General features: G+C 38.9%; 1 long non-coding RNA gene across 3 annotated transcripts in view; it reads right to left on the reverse strand.

Annotated features, from left to right (window-relative positions):
* Positions 1–22,452, reverse strand: part of LOC135175068 (uncharacterized) — a 144,006-nt gene extending 121,554 nt beyond the window's left edge. For 2 of the 3 annotated variants that reach the window (XR_010302201.1, XR_010302200.1), the window contains exons 1-2: positions 22,326–22,452; positions 17,476–17,606 (exon numbers count right to left, since the gene is read on the reverse strand). This is a non-coding gene — a long non-coding RNA (uncharacterized LOC135175068). Of the gene's footprint in view, positions 1–15,265; positions 15,328–17,475; positions 17,607–22,325 lie in introns of all 3 variants that reach the window. The other variant, XR_010302202.1, reaches the window with a different exon arrangement.
* Positions 22,453–26,981: the final 4,529 nt, after the last annotated feature.

The following is a 26,981-nucleotide window of genomic DNA, read 5'->3' on the forward strand; positions in this document are numbered from 1 at the left end:
ACAGTGCAGCAAGCTACACAAGTAAAAAATACCATATACCAACATGCTATGCAGTTTTCTTCTATGCAGTATTCTTCACCCCTAAGGTAAAAAATGCTTCATAGGCACAAGCAGTTATGGGCTAACTAGGAAAGGAATATTTTAAGAAGTGATTTGAGTAAATTATACATCAGATGGCAAAAAGTTCTCTCATTGCATTAAGTTAAAAAAAATACCTGAGAGAAAGCAAAAAGTCAAGCAAAGATGTGGAACTGAAGAGCAGGTTGAGAAGAGCAGACCAGGAAAGCAAAGCAGAGCAAAGCCCTGAACTCACAGCATATCACACATCATTCTTCCGTAAGCATAATGTACTGGCTGTAACTTCAGCTGAATTAAATATCAAGGCACTTCTGAAAATTTCACTAGGTTCCCATCTACATATCCAGCCAATTGAAACACCCTTACAGATCTGATACATGGCATCTTAAAAGAAGCACACAACTAAGAAAATGTCAGGAGTCAATATGAATGCTATCCCCCCGCACAACAATTTCATGACAAAAGGGAAAGTACACATTTGGTAGGTGGGTACAATGAGTGGTTTTTAATCACTTGCAATTTGTAAGGCATTCCAACAGTCCTGGGAAAACTGTGGCTAGCTAGATCATTTAAGAAACATAGTGAATAGAGAGCCCAAGACGACTATAAACTCTGAGAATCTCCAAGAAAAGGGAAACTAAAGCTATGATAGTAGTTTTGTGCAGTTCTATTCCAAAGCATAATTGGATAACATCAACAAAACCACTTCTCTTTCTGAAAACAGAAAGGATGGGATTTCAAAGTGAGAAAAAGTTACTCTGAAGCTGTGGTACTGATTTTATGTTTATGCTTCCATTCCATTTTTTTGTGACTCTGTAACAGAGAAGTCAGCATTTGCTTTTATGAAAGGGGATGAAGGTTTACTTACACAGCTTGTTTGTAAGTGTGTCTGTGGCTAAGTAAAATCTAAGTTAATGCTTTCAGGCAGAAGCAGACTATTTCTTTGGAAACAAAGACAACCCCTTGGAGCCAAAGCAAGATATGGGTACGTTGTTCTTTACAAACATCAGTAAATAACAGCTAAATCATTCAAAAGCCAGGATAGACAGGGCAGTTCTCAAAGAAGCACTATCCAGATCTCATCTAGCATAGAGCAGGCAATGATGGGGTTTAAGTTTCTGGGAAATCCTATACTGTATCACTTTGCTTTTCAATTGCTTTCCTAAAATACAGCTTGGGGGGGGATCCTCATTTTCTCTCTAGAGTTTCAGTAAGTAGCAAAATATCTGAGAGTCGCTATTACTGTCTCTCCATTTATTCCTATAGTGTCTGAAACAGATAACTACAAGGCACTATCTCAGAAAGAACAACAGGCAAAGTCTATGAAGTCTGACAAAATCAAAACTTGAATAAACACATCATACAGCCATACACCTACAGAAGCAGAGTCTGTCAGATTGTCTGTCTGTCCTTCTATTTATGCTTCTTGATTTTTTTTTTCCAGACAAAAATACACATCTAAAAATGAATCCAGGTAGGATTAAGCAGATACTTTTTCAGAATTGCTTTCATCATTCAGCAGTTTTTCTTAACCACGGCAGTCTCTCATGAATAATCTCAGTGTTCAGAGGCTCTGTGATGTTTCCAGGACTGAATAAATGTGACTGATGGGAAATCAACACTAAAGCACTTGAATGTTGTGCCATGTCAACCAAGCAGGATTGCTGTGAAATTGTTTAGTGTGTTTTGTTGTCCTTAAAATTGAAACTATAGACATATAAGACCTGCTAGGAACCAAATGCTATCCTTCCTTTCTCTGGATAGTAAAAAGAGAAATTCCATTCCTCAAGTTTTTAAGAACCAGTCTACTTCTATGTTTCCACACGCTCAGCATTTCAACAATATTAACTGAGTAACATTTGATCTAGTGAATACTCCAAATATCAGTTTCCACTCAATATAAGCACTTTTCTGCCCAAGTAATACATGTATGTACTAAATATGTACTAAATTAATGGATGCAATTCAATTTTGAGGATATTCTGAAATATCTTTTACTGTATTACCTAAAATAAACTTTCATATTCTTCCAAATTTGCATATGAGTCTCTCTTGCTGGTTTCAGATGTGCAAATAACAGCACACAACAGCCAAGGAAGGATTGCTGAGCATCTGATAGTAGAACTAAATGATGCAGAGTGGAAAGAAGGGATGAATTTCCAGATTTGTGCTTAGCTCACTTTTTCTTCACATAAGCTCAATCACAAAAAAAAAAGAAAGAAAGATCAATGAAGATACTGCTCTAGCAGCTCCATCTGGTGCATTACAGACAACATCAGACCCAGAAATGTAGAAGTGAGCTTGAAAAGGAATCATTTTATTTAATTTGCCCAATGCTATACTACAAGTACTTCAAAAAATGTTTAAGCCCTTGCCCAATAATATTTATCAGAGTCAGTATTAATCTTCCTAAGAGACAAGTTAAAGTTTACAATTATACTTTAAAGATAGTTGTTAAATGTATTTGAACTGTATTTAAGATATAGGAAATGTATTTTCATTGCTACTCAACATACTTAGTATGATCTAAGAGCCAAATAGGACAAGATTGCAGAATACTGATATTGAGGATGAAAAAGGATCCCTGATCCAATAGCTACCAATCTCAATCAACAAACAAGAACGGGTGGAAGAAGGCCATTTATGCCAGTATAACTAAGAGATGGGTGCAAGAGAAACAGCTGCATGACAACTCCATGACTAATTCACTTTTAGTTCATTATTGCAGCTTTTGAGTGAGAATCAAATAAATCAGCCTGCTTCCTATCAGTCTCGGTGGGAACAGTTTCATGCAGCTTTTCTGCCAGCTCCTTTCTCCAGTAGAAAATGTGATTTCTCCTTACGAATTTAATTCCTTCCATACTTTATGCAAGAAATCATAGAAAATTTCATCTCTTGGAACTTCCTCATGATTACTTTCATCAAAGTCTACAACTGAAATTAAGTGATAGAGTAGGTAGGGATTTAATCAAATATGTCCTTTAGAAGAATTTGAGAAGTCTGGTAATGAAGGAAAACTCATAAATTACATTATCTTCATTATATTCAGTCCTTGACAAGCAAAAGTATGGCACACTGTACTATGCTGCCTTTTTCCATGCTGTGCATCATACTGGAAGAGACAGAGGGAGAGGGAGAACAGTTGCCTTAGATCCCAGCAGGAATTCAGCATCAACAAATGGTCCCACTGAGTTCCTGCTGTGGGGGCTACTGATCAATTCAAATCCAGATGTATGCCTCTGCTGCTCCCCTTGCTTACCTGCACTATGCACTGAATTAACAATCACTTCCAATTCTCATCCTGATCTCCGCAGTCGCCCTAACCTTTTCCTTTTGTTTTACCTGTCTTTCATTCAGAGAAATTTGTGATAGTGACCAGGTATTTTACTAGTCAAGTTAAACAGAATCTAGAAGAGCAAATAAGCAGTGAAGAGCAGCCCAGAGTTGCTTGTACATTGTTTAACTTACTGTATCATTTAGCTGGACAGAGGATATGAGGGTTTGGAAATGGTTTTGGAAATCCTCAAAAATTAACCAATTCCTGGAATATCTATTACCAGTTCCTGGAGTACCTATTACACTCTCCTCCTGCACTCCACTAGTATTGAAGTCACTCGAAGTGTGCAAGCAGGTTACTTTGAAGAGTACGTGTTGATTCTCAAATATATATTCTTAGCTGGATTAGGTCACTAAATAGAGTTCTCAGACTGCATTGTCTCATCCTTTTAACCTGAAGTGCAATTAAAGGATTTTTGCTGCACTTCTGGTGTAGCAAACAGATTTGGAAATCAGTAAAAAAGAGAAAGTATTAAGAAAGTAACAATAATTACAATTTAACAAGCTTTAAAGTCTTTGGTGAGTCTAGCTGTTCCTGTGATTTGGTTCTGGCCAACAGTGGCTTAGGCAGGAGCTAAAACCAGGAGGTTACCTTGTCCTGCTCTAGCATTGCTGCAACACAGCACAATTAAGGTGAGTAGGTGAAAGAAGATGGATCAGTTCATAGAACTGCATTCAATTTTGTTTTGTGACAGCAAAACATTTGTGTTTCTTACCACCCTACCAGCTAGTCTCAGTTTTCTGCATAATTTCAGTGTAAAATGCACACAATTTCCCCAGCATTTATTCCTGTACTTCCTTTGCAATACTTGAAAGACTGATTGGAAATTGGAGAAGACATTTAATAATTGGCTGTATTTTTTTCCAGTGGTGGAAATAGAACTTTTAAAAATAGATTAAAAACTTTCGATTCTGTCTGATAAAAAAGTGAATTATACCACACCAAATTGCAGAAGGTCACACTGACACCTGGTGGCCTTGCAAACCTACTGAAATTACTCCCACCAATCTCAGCAAATAATACATGCAAGAACGGTAACGACGTCAAAATGACACTGTGGTAGTGTTTCTATCTTCATGGGTTTAGCAAGTATTACTCAAAATTTGAGTTAAGAGGTAACAAGTCCACTCCTCAGTACCGTGCTGAAGTAGTGCCTTTTAATTAGCTGTCATGTTAAGTCTCATTTGCTGCAGGCATCAGCAAGCCACACGTTTTCATAAACAGCAATTAAGGGTGCCAGAGCTGCTGCAACAACTCTGCAGTTGCTCTGGGAGTTATCAGGACTTTGCAATGACACATTGCATTAAACAGAACTGCAGCCAGTGGGAGTAAAAGTGTCTTATCACAAATATTGCTATTGTAGAATCTAGCAGAACTAACTACAGACCAGGACACCCTTACAGAATGTGCTGTGCAAACCATGAAAATGATAGTAGGAGGAGTACAGCCTGCTCGTAGTAGGCTATAATCTAACTATAGGGCAAGCAACAATCAACAGATTGAAGGTGCTACAGGGCAACACATTAAAACTCAGATTCTTAAAGGAAGTATTTAAACAGAAATGTTTTTAAGAAAATAAGCTGCCCAGGGAGGTGGTGGAGGCACCATCCCTGGAGGTCTTCAACAAAAGACTGGATGAGGCACTCACTGACATGGTCTAGTTGACTGGATAGGGCTGGGTGATAGGTTGGACTGGATGATCTTGGAGGTCACTTCCAACCTGGTTGATGCTATGATCATAGAATCATAGCATCAACCAGGTTGGAAGTGACCTCCAAGATCTGTGGCAGTGAAGGAGAGCAAAACTCTGAGGGGTAGGAGGAAATGTCTCCTTGCTGTTAAAACAGCACAAATTTTGAGAGGAAAATCTTCCAGGTTCATCTATGGGAAGGAATATTTGTGTAACAGAAGAATCACCTCTGAATCGAGTACAGCTAAAGTTTTGGGAGACACACTATTGCCACTGAAAGATGAAAGAAAATACTGCTTTCTGCCTTCCAAAACAAACAGGGTTGTGTACTTTTGCACTCACTGCTGTGAAGGAGACTACTACGTTTATGAAGCTCTGGGTGTCTTTTCTTGACGAGGGGGACATAAGTGATCTAGGTTACTCTTCCAATCACAGAGTGGACAAAGGAAACCAAATTAGCCTGTGTCATTAGCTGTCATCAGGAATTACATTTTAGTTCCAGAGAACAAAATCCCATCAGCAAAGGTTTTTCTGTCAGTTCCCAGGCTTTTTATCAGAAAAGATTATCAAGTTGGGCCTCCATTACAGGGAACTGGAGTCCACCAGAAACTATATTAATCAATGACATAAATTGTATTCTTTGTGTATCCAAGGAGATACATGTGGATATTTCCCACAGAAAGGACATCTCTCAGTGTCAAAACTCTTCATCTATTTAGTGCCATTTTGGTTCACATAATTTTCTCTGCTGTAATAACACTAAGGGCAAGGTAGCCAACCTATGGTTTATGGGCTACCTCTTCAACATTTCCTGAATAATTCATTCATCTTGCATCCTACCAGCTACCAGGCTCTTTCTCCAGGATCCCTCAAATGCAGGCAGAAAGCAGACCAATAGTCTGAATAAATTACTCTCAAAGCCAAATAACTAGTCACAGCTCTTCAGCTAAAACAAAAGCCATGGAGAGTTTTTTGTGATAACCACCCACTGAAACAAACACATTTAGCTAACGATCTAAAGTAATAAAATATCCCAATTACTCCATCACACTGAAAGCAATGTTTGTGAGTGTTCTGATGGCCCATATCTTATTACCATAGCACAACTGAACTTGCAGTAAACTTTCAAATTTAGTTCACCATTGCTCCTTGCTGGTCCATAAGCTTTTAAAATCTTGCAGTTTGCACTGTTAACCTGTAGATACATAAAGTTATGTGATTATTGATACAAATTTTTTTCTAGGGTGATTAAAAAAAACCACACACATGTGATGCAATTGTATTTTGAAGGACTAATAATAAAATCTTCCTGGTACATTCAGCTGACTTACCTACTTGTTAATCAAGACAGTTCACTGGCTGTACATTTAAAAGCCAGAGAATCAGTTTAAGTTATCACTATGTTAAATTCAAGGGTATAGTGTATTTGAAAAATGAATGTGTTTTATTCATGTCCTAGCTGCTACACCAGCAAAGCTATCTCAGAAGTGAAGAAAGCTTTAATCAGAGTAGGAAAACTGTGAAGATCTGTATTCATCAGGGAACATCATCTTCATTTTATATATAATACAAAACTGGGAACTCTTTAGTAAACTGTAGCATACTAGAAACCAAAAAATCAAACATGAAGAGAACTTCAGTCAGACCACATTCAAAAAACCTAAAATAAATTTGAAGAGAAAGCTAAAAGAATTGGATATAGATATAACTCTTAGACATATTATTACACTGTTGCCTGACTAATATTCTACAAAACAAAGCTACACAAAGGAAAGAACTTCAAGAAAGAGCACAGAAGACACTGCACAGAACCTGTAGTTCTACCATACAAGTTTTAAATCATTGTGAAAAGCAGCATGATTTAACATCTGTTTCACATTCACAGCCTCATATACAGAGAATGGTGGAGACAACACACACAGACATACAGAACCTAGTCAGGACACTCATGCTGCTCTTCATCTCAGATACTCATCACTAAAAGTTGATCCTATCAGCACTGAGGAGAGCCTACCATGCTGAGCTCTTAAGACCATGAAGAGGTTTTTAGCCAAGTTATCCATGTGTTTTCCAAATAAAGAGAAACTATAGTTGATAGCAAAGTTCAGGGAAATGTTTGTCAAGCTTCACTGGACTACAAAAACACAAAGCAGAATGGCAGAAAGGCTAGCCACCTAGAGCTAATTAGTGTCTTATTAGGAAAGGGCAAAAGAACTTTCAGATATTAATTGGAACTGCATTACTACAATGCTTCTTTCCTTTCAAAACATAACTCCAGAAAGTTTCTTGAACTATTCAGAGGCAAGACAGATTAGATCCACCAGGTAGCAAACTCTTGCTTATAATTCATTGTCATGAAATTCTGGGCCTGTTTTGTTTTACAGCTTATACTGGAATGAAGCCACTGGAGTGCAGACATTGCCTTTGGCAGTCACTGCTCCAACAAATTAGACTGGGTCAGTCCAAAGGTCTTTTAACACACATCTGACAGCAACTGCTGCCTGCAGGAGGAAGGCAGCCTTTGAGCACCATCTGAGTTTCTTGACCTTTTTTTTCTTCACACAGATTACCTTAAAAAAAAGTCTATACAGTAATTGACATGCAAATTGATATTTGCATGCAAATATTGAAACAAAACGAAGAAAATTCTTTGAAAGAGAAAAACATTTATATGACTCTGCCTATTTTAAAATGTACTTCAGATGTATATATCACACACAAAGCAATAGCATGGTCTGTTTTTTTTAATGTAAGTGATCTTACATAAAAGAATATACTGTGGATGAAAATTGTGTGGATCAGAGAACATGGCCCTAGAAAAACTACAAAACTGAGTGTGTAGCCACTTTGTTCACTGGTTACTCTATAAGAATACCACAAAAAGATTAGCTACCAGGAATTATTATCTGCCAGACTGCCTTTTCATATTCACTGTGTTCAGTTTTCCAGCTGCAAAAGCAAGAGTGCACACATGCCCCAGCTCTATCTCAGGCCATTAGTTCATGAATTCAAATAATAAGTGTTAGGCAGAATTAACCTTGGGATACTTTCTGTTAGAAAATGCTTCTCACACTTTCTTAACTACTACCACTTGCATTTGAACAATATTGTAGTATTGTCAGCATTACAAATTTAACAATAAGTTTTTATCCTTCAAAACTTTTAATTGCTCCTTTATATGTTTATTGATTGGGATAAAGACCCCAGGTACTGAACCAGTTTTAAAATTCACTTCAGTCAGTACTTGAATTTTAAACATTAGAACAGTTGTTATAGACAGGAATGAGTAATCAGAGGCTAAACTGTAGCATCATGCATCAGCTTTTGCTTAGTCTAGCAAATTGACCTCATCTTAAATTGAGTGAGAAAATTTCCTGAGCAAATCTTCAGACTTAAGCCTCATTAGACAAATCTCTCTATTTTTTTCCCCCTCTGTCTCATAAATACAATATCCTGCTTTCCAGAATGGAGGACTTTCTTATTCACCTGTATAGGAAGATCTCACTGTAAAACAGTCCTGTGAAGGTTTGACAAGTTCATACTGGAGTACGTAAAGAAAGTAAACAGTGACAATGCTGAGCTGTACAGCACTAAATTCTTTCCACAGTGAGAGCTTAGTTACTTACACTGCTGTGTGTCTGCAGGTGGTTGATCACAGTGTTTGTGGACTAAGCTATGAATCTGTGGGTTATAGATCATGGACTTGTGGACTAAACTATGGGTAAATACAAGATCTGTAGGCTAAGCTTGAAGGCACCTCTGGAGATCATCTATTCAAAGCCATCTGCTCAAAGCAAGGTGCCCAAGAGCAGGTTGCTTAGGACCACACCCAGATGGACTCTTAATGTCTTCAAGGATGAAGCCTCTTAACACCCTTCAGGGCAACATGTTCAGTCACCCTCAAAGTTGAGGGAAAAAATTAAACCAAAACAAACAGCATTTCCTGATGTCGAAACACAATCTCCTATGTTTCAGTTTTCTGACTGTCTTCTTCACTGCCCTTCACTTGGTATCTATACACATGAATATGATTACTCTGAACTTTCTTTCTCTAGGCTGAACAGTTCCAGCTCTCTCAGACTCTCCACATATTTAACATGGTCCAAACTCTTCAGCACCTTCCTGGCCCGTTGCTTAACTCACTTCAATATCTCCATGTTCCCCTGTATTTTAGAGTCCATGATAGGAGCAAGCACTCCAAATGTATCCTCTTCAGTTCTTCAGAATGAAGGAGAATTCACCCATGATCTGAATGTGATGCAGTACTGTTCCTGACGGACCAGGAGAAGTTATAATCCTTTCTTGCTTAAAAGGAGACAGAGTAAAGATGATCTGTCTTATCACTTTGCCTTCTTGACTTTTTAGCTAATTACGGAAATACAGAGGTGAATCATTAGCAATAGCATCTTAGAGTCCTTAGGCATAAAAGCTTAGACCATCAGCTCTAGTCCTTCATACTAAGACAAGATGAAATCTATCTACACCATTTTTAAGCAGTATTGGTGTAATCTGTTCTCAGAAATTTCCATTGGTGGGGTTCTCATGCCGTGCATTGCTAACTTGTTCCTGAGTAATCCTCATAACTAGAAACTGTACCTTAATATCAACCCTGAGAATTAAATTTTTGTCCATAATGGACATACAGAGTAACAGATCACTGCCTAGTTCCTCTTTCAACAGCTTTCTTGCTATTTCTCTTCTAGAACAAAACAACTCAAAATTCCATCAGAAATAAAACTTAAGATGTTTCTGTTGTCTCATTGCTTGCTTCAACTACATTTGAAGGCTTTCCTACATCTCTACTTTCTTCAGGAGAAGAATAACTCTACAAGCTCATATTTCAGGTTACTGTATATCACTGGTCCTGACAAGATCTGCATTACCGAAGTGAGGAAATGCAAGGAGAAAGAAAATTCAAAGTAATTTGCTCTTGGCCACAAAAATTAGTGTAAATTATTGGCTGTTCAAGACAAAGATTTAACAGTCACCTCAGCAGAACAAAATCTAATGCCTCAAACCAGTGTAATCAAACGGGTTAATAGTGTTGAAGACAAGTCATTATCACTCGTTAAGTTCTCTGAAGTACAGCTATTCACTAACCAGTTTGTCTGGAACCTCCTACAAAGCACTACGACTTTTCAGTAAGTGCTTTGTCAGCTGTAAAAGACTTCTTAAGTATTCTTCCAGTCATAATTGAACTGATAAGTAAGGTAAGTCCCTGCACTTGCATTAAAATTCATTCTATTTTATTCAATTTATAAGGTACACACATTGAGCTGAAATAATTCACAACGTGTATGGAGTGTGTTTAAGTTTTGAAATTAAGTTTAGCTGCATTTCATATCAACATATGTCAAAGGAGAAGTCAAAACATTCAACAATAATCCATGCTAAATTGTGCAGCCTTTCACAGTTCTCAGACATTTTTCTCTGTTGAACTATTTCACCTTATTTGGGAAGGATTTGCCCTTCTTTTGATCTGTCCAAGAAGTGCATCAAGAGTGATGTGCCTAGCTTTCGGTGAACGTCATCTAGTCGTACTCATGCATAAGAGAAATGGACTCATGGCTCTCCACATCACCAATTAGCTACTGCACAATGCTTCTTCATATGTACCCTAAACACATATTAAAGTTAATCAGTTTGGCATGAGCAACAGTAATAGGTGAAGAAGCATGAAGAAGTTAAAGGAAGAAAGACATCTACCATCAACCATTTTAAGCACAAGAAGAGACGCCTTCAACAAGAAAATAAGTTTCTAGTGGAATGTTGTCTTTATGACCTGTCATAGTCACAGAGAAAAGTTGAGAAAAGGGAGCCTGGGAATGCTTGTAACATCTGGTATTTATTTTTATATTAGCCATGGTAAGTAAATACCTATTTCAGGAACCTCAGCCCAAATACCAGAATATGTTCCAAGACAGTAACTATCCACTTGCTACAGAGAGAAGAAAATACAAACCTACTTGTTGATCAAAGTCAAGCAAAGATTCTGTTACAAGACTAACTATTAACACTGCATTTCAAAAAAGTATTGAGGTCCTTGAAGATTAAGAAACATTCAATCCCTCACATGCTGTCAATACTTAGAACCAACCATCTGCACAACTTACATGGTTTTGACAGAGGACTTCAGTGTAGTACTTCTCAGTAAGTAACAGAGACATGAATCCTAATACAACTAGAAACTTACTGAGCCTTTAGTGACTCTAAGTTGTCTGTTAGCAATTACTTGCTACTAAGAGATTGTATAATTCCTATTGCTAGACATTGAAAATGAGGTTACACTGAACACTATAAAGTGCAAAGTAGGAATCCCAAATTAGCAGTAAAACTGACTTTAGAAGGCCTGCTATGCCATTTTGTCTCTAATTTCCACAGCTCTTTGCTATGGCCTTCAATGTTTCTGTAGTAAGCATATGAGTGATCATTAATGACATGCTTTCACTGCTTTGATCTGTGATGTTAGCATTAATACTTTCTAGGTCACTTTTGGAAAACAAGATAAGAGCATTCATACAACCGCCCCCAAAATTAATCTGTTCTTACTTTGTAAGATCTATGTGACTATTCTACAAAACTGCCACTAGGTCCTCTTCCTGTTAAAACTAAGAAGGGCTACTACTGTGTTTTAGTAAGGTGGAAGAAACACTCTTTACATCTTTAACTGTGCTGTACAGAACCTGATTTTGTCCCACTGACATGAGCAGGATTTTTGATGCTAGGTTCAAGGAGAGTAGAATCATGTCTCAACAAGATGGGTAGCCAAGTACAGAAGTCATAAACTATGAACTTAGCAGTGAAAGTATATCCTCACTCTTAAGAAAATGGACCATATTATGGTTTTAATTCTTCATATAACTACATTCAGGGTAATAATTTCTTTTAATCCTGCTGTAATCTGTGCTAGACATTGTGCATTGTGTATTCCAAATGATCTTCAACTGTCTAAACCAAAAATCAAGCAGTGCTTTCTCTTCAACTTTGACTGCAACCTAATTATAGCAAGGTCATTTTTTTCCTAAGGCTTGCAGGTGCTAAAGTTAATCAGTACAGCTGTATTTACAACTATGAGGTACATCATGCAAATGAGGTCAAAACTGAGTCTTTAGTTGCTTTTTTCTTAGTAGAAGTATCTTGCTACTTTTTAATGCTCTAGCAAGTATATTATCATTAAATGATAAATGCATTTGTACTGCTGTATGGCACCATTAATCACTAGGTGTTTCCATCCTCCAGTATATAAGGAGTTGAACAGTGGGTCAGTCAAATCCTGTCTATAAATTAAACCATTGAAAGAGTATTGTTTTGCTTGCTTGTGTGCATGGGCATAGGCATGAAAGGAGCCCCAGTCTAAAAGGGACAGTGAGTATCCATCATGCAACAGAATCACACTGCAGCTATCATGAAACCAGCAGACTCTGGGAAGATGACAGCTTCATGCTTTGCTCTGCAAATCCACAGAAACCCTGCATGTGCATTCACACATATGCAGACACTCTCCTACCAAACCAGACATTCTGCACTGCACACATGCTTCATTTAAGAAAACATAAGAGCTTGCCCTGTCTTGTCTTTCATTTCCACAGGTAGCAATAAAGACATCAATATGTGCAGACTGTAGTATCTTTCTTCCCTTATGTAAACTTGGAATATTCTCATTAGCACATCTAGGACATACAAAGGGTTGATGCAATGCTATTTCTAGCAATGAATCAACTCTTCAGCATGATATGGGCACCTATTAATTATGCAGTGCTCCCATTTTACGAAATCTGTTTGCAGCCTCTAACCAGAATACTGATTAATTATACAGCATGTATTATAGGCTTTGCTTCTCTCCAGCCTATGTATGATTAGCCACTGTTATTCACTATAGTTATATTTATATCCCATTTATATTGTTTAACTTCTAGCTTTCCCCGTGCTGTATTGTAAACTCCTAAGGCTCAGCTACAGGATACTTAACCAGGGTTCCAGCAAGTGCTATGGGTCAGTGCCTGGCTGATATCTGAACTTGAAACTGGAACTAAACAGTCAGGAATACATATGAGAAGGATGGTAAAACCCATGCCTCATCACAGAGGCAAAAGTGTCATCATCCTCATCAGATCGAAGCCAGGGTTCGAGTCTGGATTAACTTTACCACATAAATATATTCTGTGCTGGTAACTTAATTATGGCACCTTCCATCTGTATCCAGCATAATCATTGTCTGACATTATATGTTTCTCATTTGAAATCTCAAGGCTACTTATATTTCTACAGCCACCAGTATTTTGACAAGGCAATTGTTATTTTCAAAGTTATAGTCCTCTGTTCAAAATGTCAGGAAAAATCTCAGCTTTCAGTAGTCAGCAAGAGATTTCCCAGTTGCCATAATGGGATTTGATCACTGCTTAGATGAACAGGCTGTTCTTTGCCTGTTAACATCACAGATTCAAGGCCACCCTAGATCAATTAAATTAACAAAGACTGTAACTTCTGTTATTCCAGTTTTACTTTGTACAAAACATCTATTCATATAAAAAGATATCTTGATTCAGATAAGGTAGAAAATGGAGTTATTTCAGCTAACTCTTGGTAATTTCTTAAACCATTCTAGTTGCTGAGACCTTGATGCTCCAGCTTTTCACAAAATTTGATATAGGTAATAAAGTCATCTATTGACAAGGTTAAGGAATTATAGCAGAAGCAACAGAATTTGACTAGTTAACAAGGAGCAAGGATACCACTTAAGATACTTTTAAGTAACACATATGAGATGTAAAATAATAGAGTAAGAGTTAGTTTGTTGGCAGTATGTAATGTGACCACACAAAAAAATACCATGCTTTTTTTTCTTTTAGTCATTCTCCCACTAGGTAATAGATTTAATGTCACAGACAGAGAGCTCTACATAGCTTTAATGTCACATGAGAAATACAGTTTTCCAAATAATTCTTGTACCGTAGTAAATAAAATTAACTGAATTCTCTTCCTGTGAAAGAGAAAGTAGAGTTGTGTACAAAGATACCAGTTAAATGAGTACTGTAATTTCCATGAAGATGTCTTACAGATTTCATCTTTCAGCAACTCCTCTTTGTTGCAAGCAACATTACTGAGAACTCTCTGACCAATCATGACTTGTCCTAAACATTTTCTCAGTCAGCTTCCATGGGAGAACTCTTCAGGTAGGTAGCTCTTTTTCCCATCTCTCTTTTCATTTTCTTACCTTTCTCTGCTTTCCAACTTAACTTTGACAGAGGTTAAATTTTACTAGTTCTGGGATCTGAATGGCTTTCTGTTCCATTTATATATCTGAAATATTTACAATTGCTCCCTAGGAGATCTACTGACAGGTTCTCAGAACATTTGTCCCTTGACTAGTTGTTAAGTCTATCTAAATTGCAGTATGTTCTTATTTTAGCTCTCCAGCTAAGTCTATGTCATAAGGTTATAACAAATCACTGAATGAGCTAAAATTCAGTGTCCCAGTTCTTAATTTCATAGACTTTGTACAGATCTAAATTTTGAATACTTGTTTCATTGTGTTCTTATCAAGAACACATTTAAATTCCATTAGGAGACAATCAAATTCTTTGTGAAAACATCAACCTATTAGTTCTGTTCCCTTACAACTTTTTTTACTTTGTAAGGGCACTTCTGGCATACTTTTCACATGTGAAATATTAGTTGATTAATTTTCAGTCCAAATAGGATAGGTTATCAGAAGCTTGTGCATTTTCACATTATATCCTAAATATTAAAAGTTTTTCAGGGGCTGATCTGTCAAACACTTAATTATGCAATGAAGTTTAATGGAGTTGCTCACATGCTTGAAATTAAGCATCTACTTCAGTATCATACTGAACTAGACTCTAACTCTTCTTTATTGCCCTCAATTACTGAAGCCTCTTTTTTTCTTCTTTTAATTTTACTTATCCTGTCAAACATACTCATAAAACCCAATCTGTTATCAACATTCATACATACAATAACCCTCAGCTGGCATCACCTGAGCCTGAAGTAGATAATAAAGAAGCTTAGAATTGCCATGGATAAAACAAGATGGTTACACCAGTGATTTTGGGTTTGAAACATTTTAAGTCTTTTCAGAATACAGCAAGTACGAAGAGAGTAAGAAAAGGAAGGCAAATGAACACTGCTCTAGACTTAACCTCTGGAGCCATCAGAGAAATCTCTGACATCATTAAACATACAATATCCTAGTAAGACAGTTCTGCAATGAAGATACAAAGTTTGATGACAATGTTCTTCATATTTGTGAAAAATCTGATAAGACATTAATTTGTATAAAGGCATAACACTGAAGATCTGTGTAAGTAATCAATTCCTGATAAATTTCTGGGGATTATGACAATGGAGAGCACCTGAATGTGGAAGGAGGTATTCCATGTCTTTCAGATCACCACAGTCCCCTGGCACACAAAATCACATCTCTGATCACTGGGGCTTTAAATTCAACTTTGCATTTTGCAGAAAGTTGAGGATGACATTTAAGGATAGCTTTTGGCAGATGCAATCCAATCTACCTTTATTCCCTCCCACATAATACTTTATCTCTCCAGGCTCTTCTCAAAGTTCATAGACTGATACTTTCCAGAACATGTACATTCATACCTGCCATAATATATGGAGTCACACCACTGACTCTTTTCACACTCCATCTGCTGCATTTGTTATTTCTGACCACACTGTCTACCATACCACCTCCCATTTGGGTCTATTTGCCTGTAAAATGCTTATAACTGAGCTCAGCTCAGAAATTAAGAGTGGGTCTTGACTGGTTTCCTGTTCTACCTCTGTCTATGTTTCTGCCAGCATATGTAAGGTACATAGCCATTAGGTTACTTTCTTCTGTGGTATAATGCAAGATTTTAATCATGTTGTTACACTAGACATTGTGCAGAGTTAAGTGATAGTCCATTAATGAACACATAAAAAGGAAAAAAATGGGAGACCAGCCAGATCCCTGAGTAGCTGAGGACAGCACTCACACCTGACCCATTGCTCCTCTCAAATGAAGTATTCACACACCAGCATGCAAATCATCTATTTCCTGATTCCATCATGAATCAGAAGTGATCCAAGTTTTGAAAACAGGGTAGTCTCCATACTGTTTTTAATATTACTGTATTGAAATCATACCAGTAAAACCAAATGACATGCAGTGTAGTGTCTTCAAATAGTTACTATGACAATACTCATTAGATGCCCTATACCAAAACTAAATGCTTCAGGTTACTTTGAAAATGTGAAGAAAGCTTCAGATAGTTCAGTTTTGTCCTAATTCTGTCACTGCAAGTATGACACAAAGTAGGCAGAGCTTTGATTTTGTCTTTTCTTCTTTTTCAGACAACTTTTACAGCAATATTTTCCAAAAATAAGATGCTTTGTTTACGCCTTACATTAAAAAGAGATGGAAGAGAAGGAGTATATATCACTAGGGACATGGAAGCAGAAGTCAAAATAGCATTAAAAAGAGGGAAAAGAAGAAAGAGCACAGCACTAGCTGAGAGAAAAGAAGTATTTTATTTCACAGTGATATAAGGAAAATAGAAATCTTTTATAAAGGCAAGATATCCTCTGACTTATGTTTATGAAAGAGAATTGAAATGGGAACAGACTCAAAGAAGCACCCTCACAATGATTATGAGAAAGGAGAATTTTTGAGAACATTTTATGTATCTTATGAAACAGATTATTTTCATCTGTTTAGCCTAGCAAAGCAACTAGTGGAAAGGGGTACAATAAGCTTTCATAAATATATTTTAATAGAAGTATTTGAGAGAGAGGAGAATTATCTGAATTAAAGGATAAGTGGTATAGATTCAAAATCAGCTGTCTAGAAATTGGCCAAGAATATGTTTGCACAGAAAAGTGGTTTTATTGTCATGTGCCAGGTTGATTACCCTATGATCCCCTGATCTTTTCCAACAGGAAAATTATGTCTCAATATGAGATGAGAAGGGCAGACATGCCCCCCACCTCACTAACAGTTCTACTGAACTTATGTTTTCATGTCACAGGTTTAACAGCTGTGCTGTCATGCAAGCATTCTGAATCTTTGGCCTCATTTTGATAAGAGATCACTTTATTTCTGTCTGATTGAGATTTCTAAGTTTGGGAAGGAACACTACCTGCCTGACAGGTAGCTGCTTTAACAGAGAGTCTAACTGACTTTAAGAAAGGCTCATTTAAGGAAAGCTATAGAAGCCCTGCCAAGCTGCATGGGTACACAGCACCTTTCCCTGCATTTTTCTAATAATAGTTTTGCATGAATTGTGAAACTGTTTGGTTAACAACTGCCACTGACATTGTTCTGTGAGAGTGTAGAAGTCCTAGGTGATTCTAAACCAGATCTTACCAAATAGTGTAATCCTGAACCTGATCTCTCAGAACAGCAGCAACCAGGGCAAATCATGCCCCATCACTCAGAACCTTCTCTTCCGTGGTAAAATCCCAGAATTCACATCTGCTTGAGGAGATCTTCCTTCACTGGTTGACAAAATCACAGAATAATACGATCAGACAGGTTGGAAGAGACCTCCAAGATCATCCAGTCCAACCTAGCACTCAGACCTGTCCAGTCAACTAGACCATGGCACTAAGTGCCTCATCCAGGCTTTTCTTCAACACCCCCAGGGACGGAGACTCCACCACCTCCCTGGGCAGCCCATTCCAATGCCAATCACTCTCTCTGGCAAGAACTTCCTCCTAACATCCAGCCTATACCTCCCTTGGCACAACTTGAGACTGTGTCCCCCTATTCTGTTGCTGGTTGCCTGGAAGACCAACTCCCACCTGGCTACAGGCTCCCTTCAGGTAGTTATAGGTAACAATGAGATCACCCCTGAGCCTCCTATTCTCCAGGCTAAACAACCTCAGCTTCCTCAGCCTCTCCTCCTATGGCTTATGTTCCAGGCCTCTCAGAGCTTTGTCACCCTTCTCTGGACATATTCCAGTATCTCAACATCACTCTTGAATTGAAGAGCCCAAAAGTGGACACAGTATTCAAGGTGCAACATGACCAGTGTTGAGTACATGGGAAGAATAACCTCCCTTGTCCTGATGGCCACACTGTTCCTGATACAGGTCAGGATGTCATTGGCTCTCTTGGCCACCTGGGCACACTGCTGGCTCATGTTCATCTACCAGGTCCCTTTCTTCCTGTCTGCTCTCTAGCCACTCTGTAGCACTGCTTGGGTTGTTGTGGCCAAAGTGTAGAACCCTTGGCCTTGTTAAATCTCATCCCATTGGCCTCTGCCCACCCATCCAGCCTGTCAAGCTCCCTCTGCAGGGCTCTCCTACACTCCAGCAGATTGACACCTCAGGACACATCCTCTACCACATATAGAAAGTATCTTCCACTACAAGAACACCTACACCTGAACCCGTTAATTGCCTGAAGAGGAAAAGCTGGCATGAGCCAAAGCTAGGGCAAAGAAAGTGTGAACAGTAAGAGAATACAGCATGTGCCCTTGAGTTGCACTGCTGTCATGTATAGGTTTAACCAGAGGGGACAGAATTTGCTGTGTGCCTTGCAACTCATCACAGTTCTGCAGCAACCATATCCTGTTCATCCCTGTAGTGGAAAGTGGTGGACAACTCTAACAATAATGCACTGGGGCAATGAAATCCAGCTGACACCACTTGGTTGTCTTGTTACTGAAGTTCTAGCAAGAAAAAAAAAAGTAGTAAAAATTACTACTAGCAGGCATGTTTATGAACACCAAGGGGAAGCAGATTTGCTGAGTATGGAGCTGCAGTCATATTTTAGAGCACAGCTTCTCAAATAGCATCCATATTCCCTAAATTTAGCACCAACAGTATTGTCCATCATCAGCTCAGCGAGTACTGCATGAGTGAAATGAACACAGGTGATTTTTCTACAAGAGGAAGGTGATTTCTTCTACAGTATTCTACAATATTTAATGCACTGGTGGGTGAATAATGTTTTAGCTTTTCTAAGCTATTCTCAGAACAGGACAATGTTTCTTATTTACAAATAACACCACTGGTCATTGCTTTAACCTACACCTTTCATTATGGATAGGCCACAGTATATGGCCATAGATCTCTCAGGCTAGGGATCCATTAATCTCTGGTGAGTTGAGAGGTGATTTATCTATGGAACAGAGGAGTCTCCTGGGCTCTCAGAGAGTGACAGTGCTACCATTGACTTCCTCAATTAATTTGGTTATTCCCCCACAGTTGTCCATAACCAAGCCTGTACCTTTCTAACCAGCAATATAATCTCCAGCCACAAGCCTGTAATCCTTGATTATAGTCTATCTGAAAACTGTTTGTACATTTGAGGCAGAGAAATAAATCTCAGCCTCCATCTCAAACCTCAATAGCAGCAGCCTGATGCGCAGAAGCTAACAGCATAGGCATTTTGCACCACAAGATACCAGGCTACTCTCCCCTGCTGATGCATGCCCTTGCTGTCCTAAGACTGCCACAGCCTTGCTGCAGTAGCACAGCTCCAGAGCAGCTGGTTCTTCCAGCACAGCCCCTGGAGGTTCTTGAAGCTTGGTAGGTCCCAAACCATTCATCTCTTTTTCCATTTAATGTATGAATGCTCAACAGGCACTTTCTTAGCTTCCTGCAAAATTCCTACCACCATTCTTGATGGAGAAGAAAATTCCCAATCTAAGATGGCATAGATATCCATAACCAAGAAAGAAGGACAAATTGCCCAGTAGTACACAGATTGTTAAATTTGGCAGTTTGTGGCTACGTCAGTTAGTTACTGTCATCTCCAGTTGCAGGTGACAGGTATCTGTCATGCCAGCCTCAGAGCCATTCATGCCAGAAGTTTCTTTTCTTTGAAATGGGGACTAAGCCTTGCTACACAATGCAGCAGTCAGTTGTTTGTCCGAGCATCAGAAGCAGCTGTTTATATAACAGCTTAATTTGCAGCCATCTGATTTTACTTTAGTTCTCCTGCAGCATTTGAGCTGTAATGAAAACAATAGTGGATAGCTGCTGTAGAAAGGCTTGCAACACACAAGAAGAGATGTAATCATTAGAAGCAAAGGTATATATCTCATTTTCTATTAAGATAAATATGTCTTCAGGTCTAGCTGTGCACAAATGCAACAGTTTACCTGTAGCTCATAACAACTACCTCTAGCCTGAGAATTAAAGACTGCCCTGCATCGTTACAGATCTAATTTTTCCTGAGGCTTAAGGCCAGAGTTCATGTTGCCTCTCCTGTGAGCTCTGACTGTTCAACACCGCCTGAAAATCAATCCTCCGGTTACACCAGAGCATCCAATTTATGTGAACTCCAGTAAGGTAACCGGGTGGCTGTGTACTGCTGCTCTCTTGTGGTCTAAAATAGCGTGTCCTAGCAAAGGGGCTCTAAAGGCAAGAGAGGCAGGCTTGTGAAGAGGGCGAGCTTCACAAGGAACAGACGAGTGGTGAACCTCTTCGGCAAAAGATGCTGCATATGGGGCAGGATTAAGCTACCAAATAACCATTGAAAAGACAGGAGGAGAATAGAGCTGGGTACAGTAGCACTGGTAAGGCAGGCCATCGCCCACACTCCCTCCCAAAACAGCAGACAGAGAGAGCAGAGAGCCTTATGGTCAAGAGAAGCAAGAGGGTGGGTAACTCATTACCTAAACCAAGTAGCAGTAGGCAATAAATATATGTTCTTAGGAGGATTTACAGCAAAACTGCCTCAGCACTGCTCCACCTTGGGCAGACACTGAAGTCAAAATCATAACCTCTTGTGCATATATTTGCGTAGCTGCTGCAATGAATTCAATAGCCAGGGTCCGTCAGGAAACAAGCGATCACTGTGTGTAAATTAATAAACACAATTGACTACTGAACTGCTTTGAGTTGTGGAGAGTATAGTTAGTAGTACAGCCTAGGAGGAGGGAGACAGCAGGAGAGTGAATTATCACTTTGTAGCTCATGTTCTCAGAAAGATAAGTGAGATAAGGGAGTAGAAACAGGGCATGTGAAGCTCCTGAGAGGAGATACATGAACTAAAAAGCTTCAATAAATCAGTAGCAAAGGTATAGGGTTGTAATGGACTGTTACATTTTAGATTGTGTTCTGCCTTTAAATGGGACTATTTAATAAAAGACTGTAAGTTATTAGGAGTAAATATAAATGTGAGGGAAAATAGAGAATTTGTTACCAAGAGAAATAAGGTCCATCCAAACAGACTATTTCTACGCAGCCAGCCAACTACAAACTCCAGATAACGACAGAAAGGCTGCAGAACAACAAGCATTTGCAAAATGAAAAAGACAGTCACTGCAATCCCAGAGGAAAAAACCTGGGTTTCTGAAACAACTTCAGCTTCAAATTTACATTTAATGAGTTTGTAAGCACCTGAGACTACTGGGCAAGAGACTGCAAGACAACGCAAAACACAGACACATGAAAGCAAGGAGAGGCAAACAGTTACAATTCCTCAAATGGCACAAGACTGAGAAACTCAACTATTTTAGCATTAAAGATTTTCTTTAAGACACTTCTTTTCAAATTATAACGTTTGTGCTAGTTTGAAGCTAGCTAGAATGTTTTGGTGAGAAGGACTAGATCACAGGCTGTGAAATGAAAACAATGGTGATGTCTACTTCGCTCACAGCCTTGCTGAGATGTATAGGAACAAGAAATAAAAACATTAAATCATCACTCTCGCTGGGGCTGCTGGCTGAGCTGCATCTCTCTAACCTCACCCTCCATTTTGGGCTAACCCACTTTACTTCTTAACCTCTGGCAGAACCTTTATTCTTCCTTCGGACTGGGGTAAGGTTGAGAGGGGCAGAGGGAAGGCGAAGGGGTGGTTGAGAGCCCCTCCTGGGGACTCAGGTTTCTGGGAGGGGAGTTGTGTTTTTGCATTACCTTTTACCTTGTATATTTCTGTCTATAACTGTATATATAGTAAATATCTGTTTGTCTATTGTGCCAGCTGTAAATATAAGCTTCATTCATATTTCCAGAGCCAGCTGAGTCTAGTCTGGGTGATTTCTAAAATGGGGGGGGGGGGGGAAACACCCAAACCATTTACACATGTTCTACTGTAAGTTCATGAATTCTGATCTACTCACCTTCCAGTTCGTTGATTTCCTAACTCACAGCCAACTCAGGAGAGAAAAAAAATATATATTGACTATCTGAATACATAGAAGCTTGTCCCACTACATTTCAAGAATGAGAAATAAGGGGCAGAAGGAATAAAACACCCACCTACTTGCAAATCTAGGTTTCCAGTCTGCTTTAAGCAACTCGAGGAGGATCCAGCTTTAGTCTGTGAAGCTTGTTGCTACACAAGCCTCTAACTACTACCTCAAAAAGCAGAGGAAGAAAGAGAAGAGGAACCGTGACTCCATTTATCTCTATCTTACAGCACCGCCCACAGGTTCTCTGCAGGTGGTGCTCATAAGTGCTCAGCTGGTGCCTGAGGTTACAGCTTAAACACAAGACATATGTTAAATTAGCTAGGTCTTCTTAAGTAAATTGAGTTGTAATCAGAAGCTTAAGTAACAAGATAAGAAACTAGCAAAGATAATGTACCTAACAGTATTAAAAACCACATAAACTTAGATTTAGATTCATCCTAACTAAATGCCATCTTCAACAGAGGATTATCCCCAGTCCATAGGCTACAGAGAGCAAAATATATCAGAGAACCTCTAGCCATGTCAGCACTGACACTCCAGCCTCTGCCAACACCCCTGTGGGACCTGGGCCATCACAGGTCAGACCTAGTTTTTGCAGGCATTTACACTCAATGAATGCTGAGCACTCCTACACGTCTTCACATGAGGCTTGTCCTCACAGTGACAGATAACTTTTCACCTTCTTTCACTTAAAAGAAAGTTTAAAAGCAAGTAAAGTTGTCAAATACATGCATCCATCATGTTACAACACACATTGCAAAGCAGACTGCTGAAAAGGTGCTTCTGTTTAAAAAAAAACACGAGAATGGAAAAGTATGTAAGTAAATTGGTTTTATTTTGTTTTATATGTATTAAAAAATGCAAAAATATTTTAAGGATGAGCCTGAAAGACGAGGCTCCTGGGTTCCTACAGTAGATTCATCTTTGAATGGATGCATTAAAATAATAAAAAAACTATTTCTGCATTGAAAGTACACAAAAAGTCTCAATTATTGTATAGTAACACTTTGGAGTCCGGCCTCTCTCAGAAAAGCAACTGTCAGCAGAAGAAAAGAACACAAAGAGAAACCAAACGACTTCTTCTCACAACTAGATTACTCACACTTCATGGATTTGCTAAAAGGAGTCTGGGAATTTTCAATTAGCTAAGATGATAAGTGCCACTGTAGACAGGAAAGGACACATATAATTATTGAATCAGTTACACAGATGAGCGTGGCTTTCAGAAAATGCTAATTTGACTAATGTCTTTCTGCATATCAATATCTCTGCCATATGGTGAGAGTTGAAGATGAATTGTTGTTCCTGTTTTGTTAACAAAGGAGACATGGTTGAACTGTGACATCAAATTATGATGAGACTTAAGTAGCAGGGTGAAAACACACAATGTAAAATCATCTGTCTGTGTTGCCTGCAGTGGTAGCATAGCTAATATCACACTTAGAACACAAAGAACAAGTATGCCCAGAGGTAATTTTTGGTTTTTAATGAAATTACAGAGATGTAGCAAGAGTTAACCTTAGATTGAGGAGCTGGTTTATGCCATCAATTCCAGGAAGTAACTCATGAGACTAAATAGAATCATAGAATCAACCAGGTTGGAAGAGACCTCCAAGATCATCCAGTCCAACCTATCCACCAGCCCTATCCAGTCAACCAGACCACGGCACTAAGTGCCTCATCCAGGCTTTTCTTGAAGACCTCCAGGGATGGTGACTCCACCACTTCCCTGGGCAGCCCATTCCAATGCCAATCACTCTGTCTGGGAAGAACTTCCTCCTAACATCCAGCCTATACTTTCCCCAGCACAACTTGAGACTGTGTCCCCTTGTTCTACTGCTGGTTGCCTGGGAGAAGAGGCCACCCCCCACCTGGCTACAATGTCCCTTCAGGTAGTTGTAGACAGCAATGAGGTCACCCCTGAGCCCCCTATAGCCAAAAAATTACCTCTAAAAAGATTGGGGCGAGGATGGCAAAATCAGCCACAAAATACCTAGAGTGCCAGAACTAAAATTATTTTGGCAACAGCACCTTCTCCCCTCTTATGTCTCCATACTGTGACACCTTTTTTTAATTGCACCATCACCAGTCACAGTGCTGTAGGACCTTTGCCTCTCCCACTGCAGAGTAAGTAAAACTTCCAAGGAAAGGATCATGGGAAAGAGAATATAATTCTTCTGTATTGCAGATGTACTTACGTGCTGCCTATGAGTGACATGGCAAAAAAAAAAAACAACTTTACCCCTTTACTCATCTGTCCTTAACTAGAAAACAGCTGGTAATTTAGCCATGCACTTTCAATGGAGAACAAATACGGTACATTCATGCTACACAATTCAGTTTGGTTTTACCTATGAAGTGTATAGAATGGAATCAAAATACAAGGTTAAAGCATGGCATGAGGTCATGTGCAGAGAGGAGAGAGCCTAACAGTTCACAGTATGTAGGCTGCTTATTTTGGGAGGGAAGAAGTGAAGTCCTAGAAAACTACATGTTCTGCATAAGGGAGAGGAAACCTGCATAGGTAAGCCCTGAGAAACAGCAGACACGTAGGGAATCCTGTGAAATGGATCTGTGTAACCACCAATGTCTTTTCTGCAGACACTTGAATATAGACATTCATAGGCTTCATTTAAATTTATAACAATAGAAAATAGTTATGGTTTTATGGCAAACATGATGAAAAAATTGTGCAGGAAGTAATTACTATATGTCTTGTTCCACTCTATAGACAAAAAGAGTTTTTCTGACAGGCTATTCACTGATATGTTTGGCATGTTATATTTATATGATGACCTTCTTCTATAAAGAGATGCTTGAGCGTGTCCAGAGAAGTGCAACGAGGCTGGTGAGAGGCCTTGAGCACAGCCCTACGAGGAGAGGCTGAGGGAGCTGGGATTGGTTAGCCTGGAGAAGAGGAGGCTCAGGGGAGACCTTATTGCTGTCTACAACTACCTGAAGGGAGGTTGTGGCCAGGAGGAGGTTGCTCTCTTCTCTCAGGTGGCCAGCACCAGAACGAGAGGACACAGCCTCAAGCTACACCAGGGGAAATTTAGGCTGGAGGTGAGGAGAAAGTTCTTCACTGAGAGAGTCATTGGACACTGGAATGGGCTGCCCAGGGAGGTGGTGGAGTCGCCGTCCCTGGAGCTGTTCAAGGCAGGATTGGACGTGGCACTTGGTGCCATGGTCTAGCCTTGAGCTCTGTGGTAAAGGGTTGGACTTGATGATCTATGAGGTCTCTTCCAACCTTAGTGATACTGTGATACTGTGATAATAACACCAAACACTTCAAGGGAAGGCTTTTCACTTCAGAGATTTGCCCGGTTTGAGATGACTTGTGAATGACAAAGAAAAAGGGAAAGAAAGGCCTATATAGCCCACATCTTTGTTTCCTAAACCAGGTTTAAGAACTATTTATTACTGCTAAAAATATGTTATTTTAAGGTAGATAAAACAGTAGACCAGATTAACATCACCGTTTTCATTCACAGAGCATGTATTTTGCTGGAAACCACTCATTACTTTCTCACTGGCCAAAGTACAACCAAAACCACTTTCTCAAAAATGATTCTTAATTGCTGTATTAAAGAAGTCACATGTATTTATCTGAAGTCTGCATGTCATCTCTCAAGGGTAAAACTCATCTCAAGCTTTAGAAAACACTTCAATGTATCCTAAGAATGATTTCTTTCCACAGCTAGGACACAGGCTGAATTCTGATGGAGCACCATGTACCTGCCAAGCAGACAGCTCTGTTCAATATCTAAACTTACTTTATTTATTCATGTGTTGTTTTTTTTTTAAATCAGCAGAGACTCTAACGAGAAGTACTACATGAAAACTACACTGGCTGAATAATAACTTCTGCACAAGTTAAAGACTTGGTTGGGCAAAGACCTATTACAGCTGCTCCCTCAGGGGAAGAACAGCCCAAGAACGTACGTTTTCAATGAGCTGCACAGTCTTCTTTTTAAGCAAGATGAAACATTTTGTTCCAAACACAATCAATAAAAGACAGCCTCGCAGAGGTACTATGTGTGCCCTCTGCCTAACATTTCACAGAACATAAAGCCTTCCAGTAAGAATCTTTTACATCTATTCACATGACAGAGACACAGGAAAACTATATGGGAATTAGTTCTTCTATAAAATTAATTTCTTTCTGTGTTGATTGGCAGTTACAGAAATGAGATGGAGATAACAGTGGAAGTAACAGGCTAGAAATGGATTTGCATCAGTGTTCTACACTAGTTGAGCTTTAGCCTTCCTTTCTCAGATGAGGCATTTTTGTATATCTGTGTGTTACAAAGACTATCCAAACCTTGCCATGTGAGGTGAAATCACAGTAAAATAAAGTCATGTTTCTGCAAGGGGAATAAATCCTGTAACAGACACTGAATCAGCTGGTTCTCTGTGTTTTCAATTTAATGACATACCTTTCACATCTATTTGACAGAGGTGAATTGTTAGAAGACAAGTAGATATATTAGAAAATGAAGAGCTAAAACCAGAACCATTTCACCCCTGACAGCCTTTGAAGGCTCTAAACACAATGTCTACAGAAAAAAGTTTGGTTTGGTATCATCTATCATGTACTCTTAAACAGTGTAATTTTCCCTCTGTATCAACTGTTCTATTAATTATTTGCTGTTGGACATACAAATCCTTCCTAGCACTGCAGTAGCAGGACTTCTGACATGATTTAGAATTGAGATATTCCATT

Source organism: Pogoniulus pusillus, chromosome 4 (genome assembly GCF_015220805.1).
Source record: "Pogoniulus pusillus isolate bPogPus1 chromosome 4, bPogPus1.pri, whole genome shotgun sequence".
NCBI classification, from domain to species: domain Eukaryota; kingdom Metazoa; phylum Chordata; class Aves; order Piciformes; family Lybiidae; genus Pogoniulus; species Pogoniulus pusillus.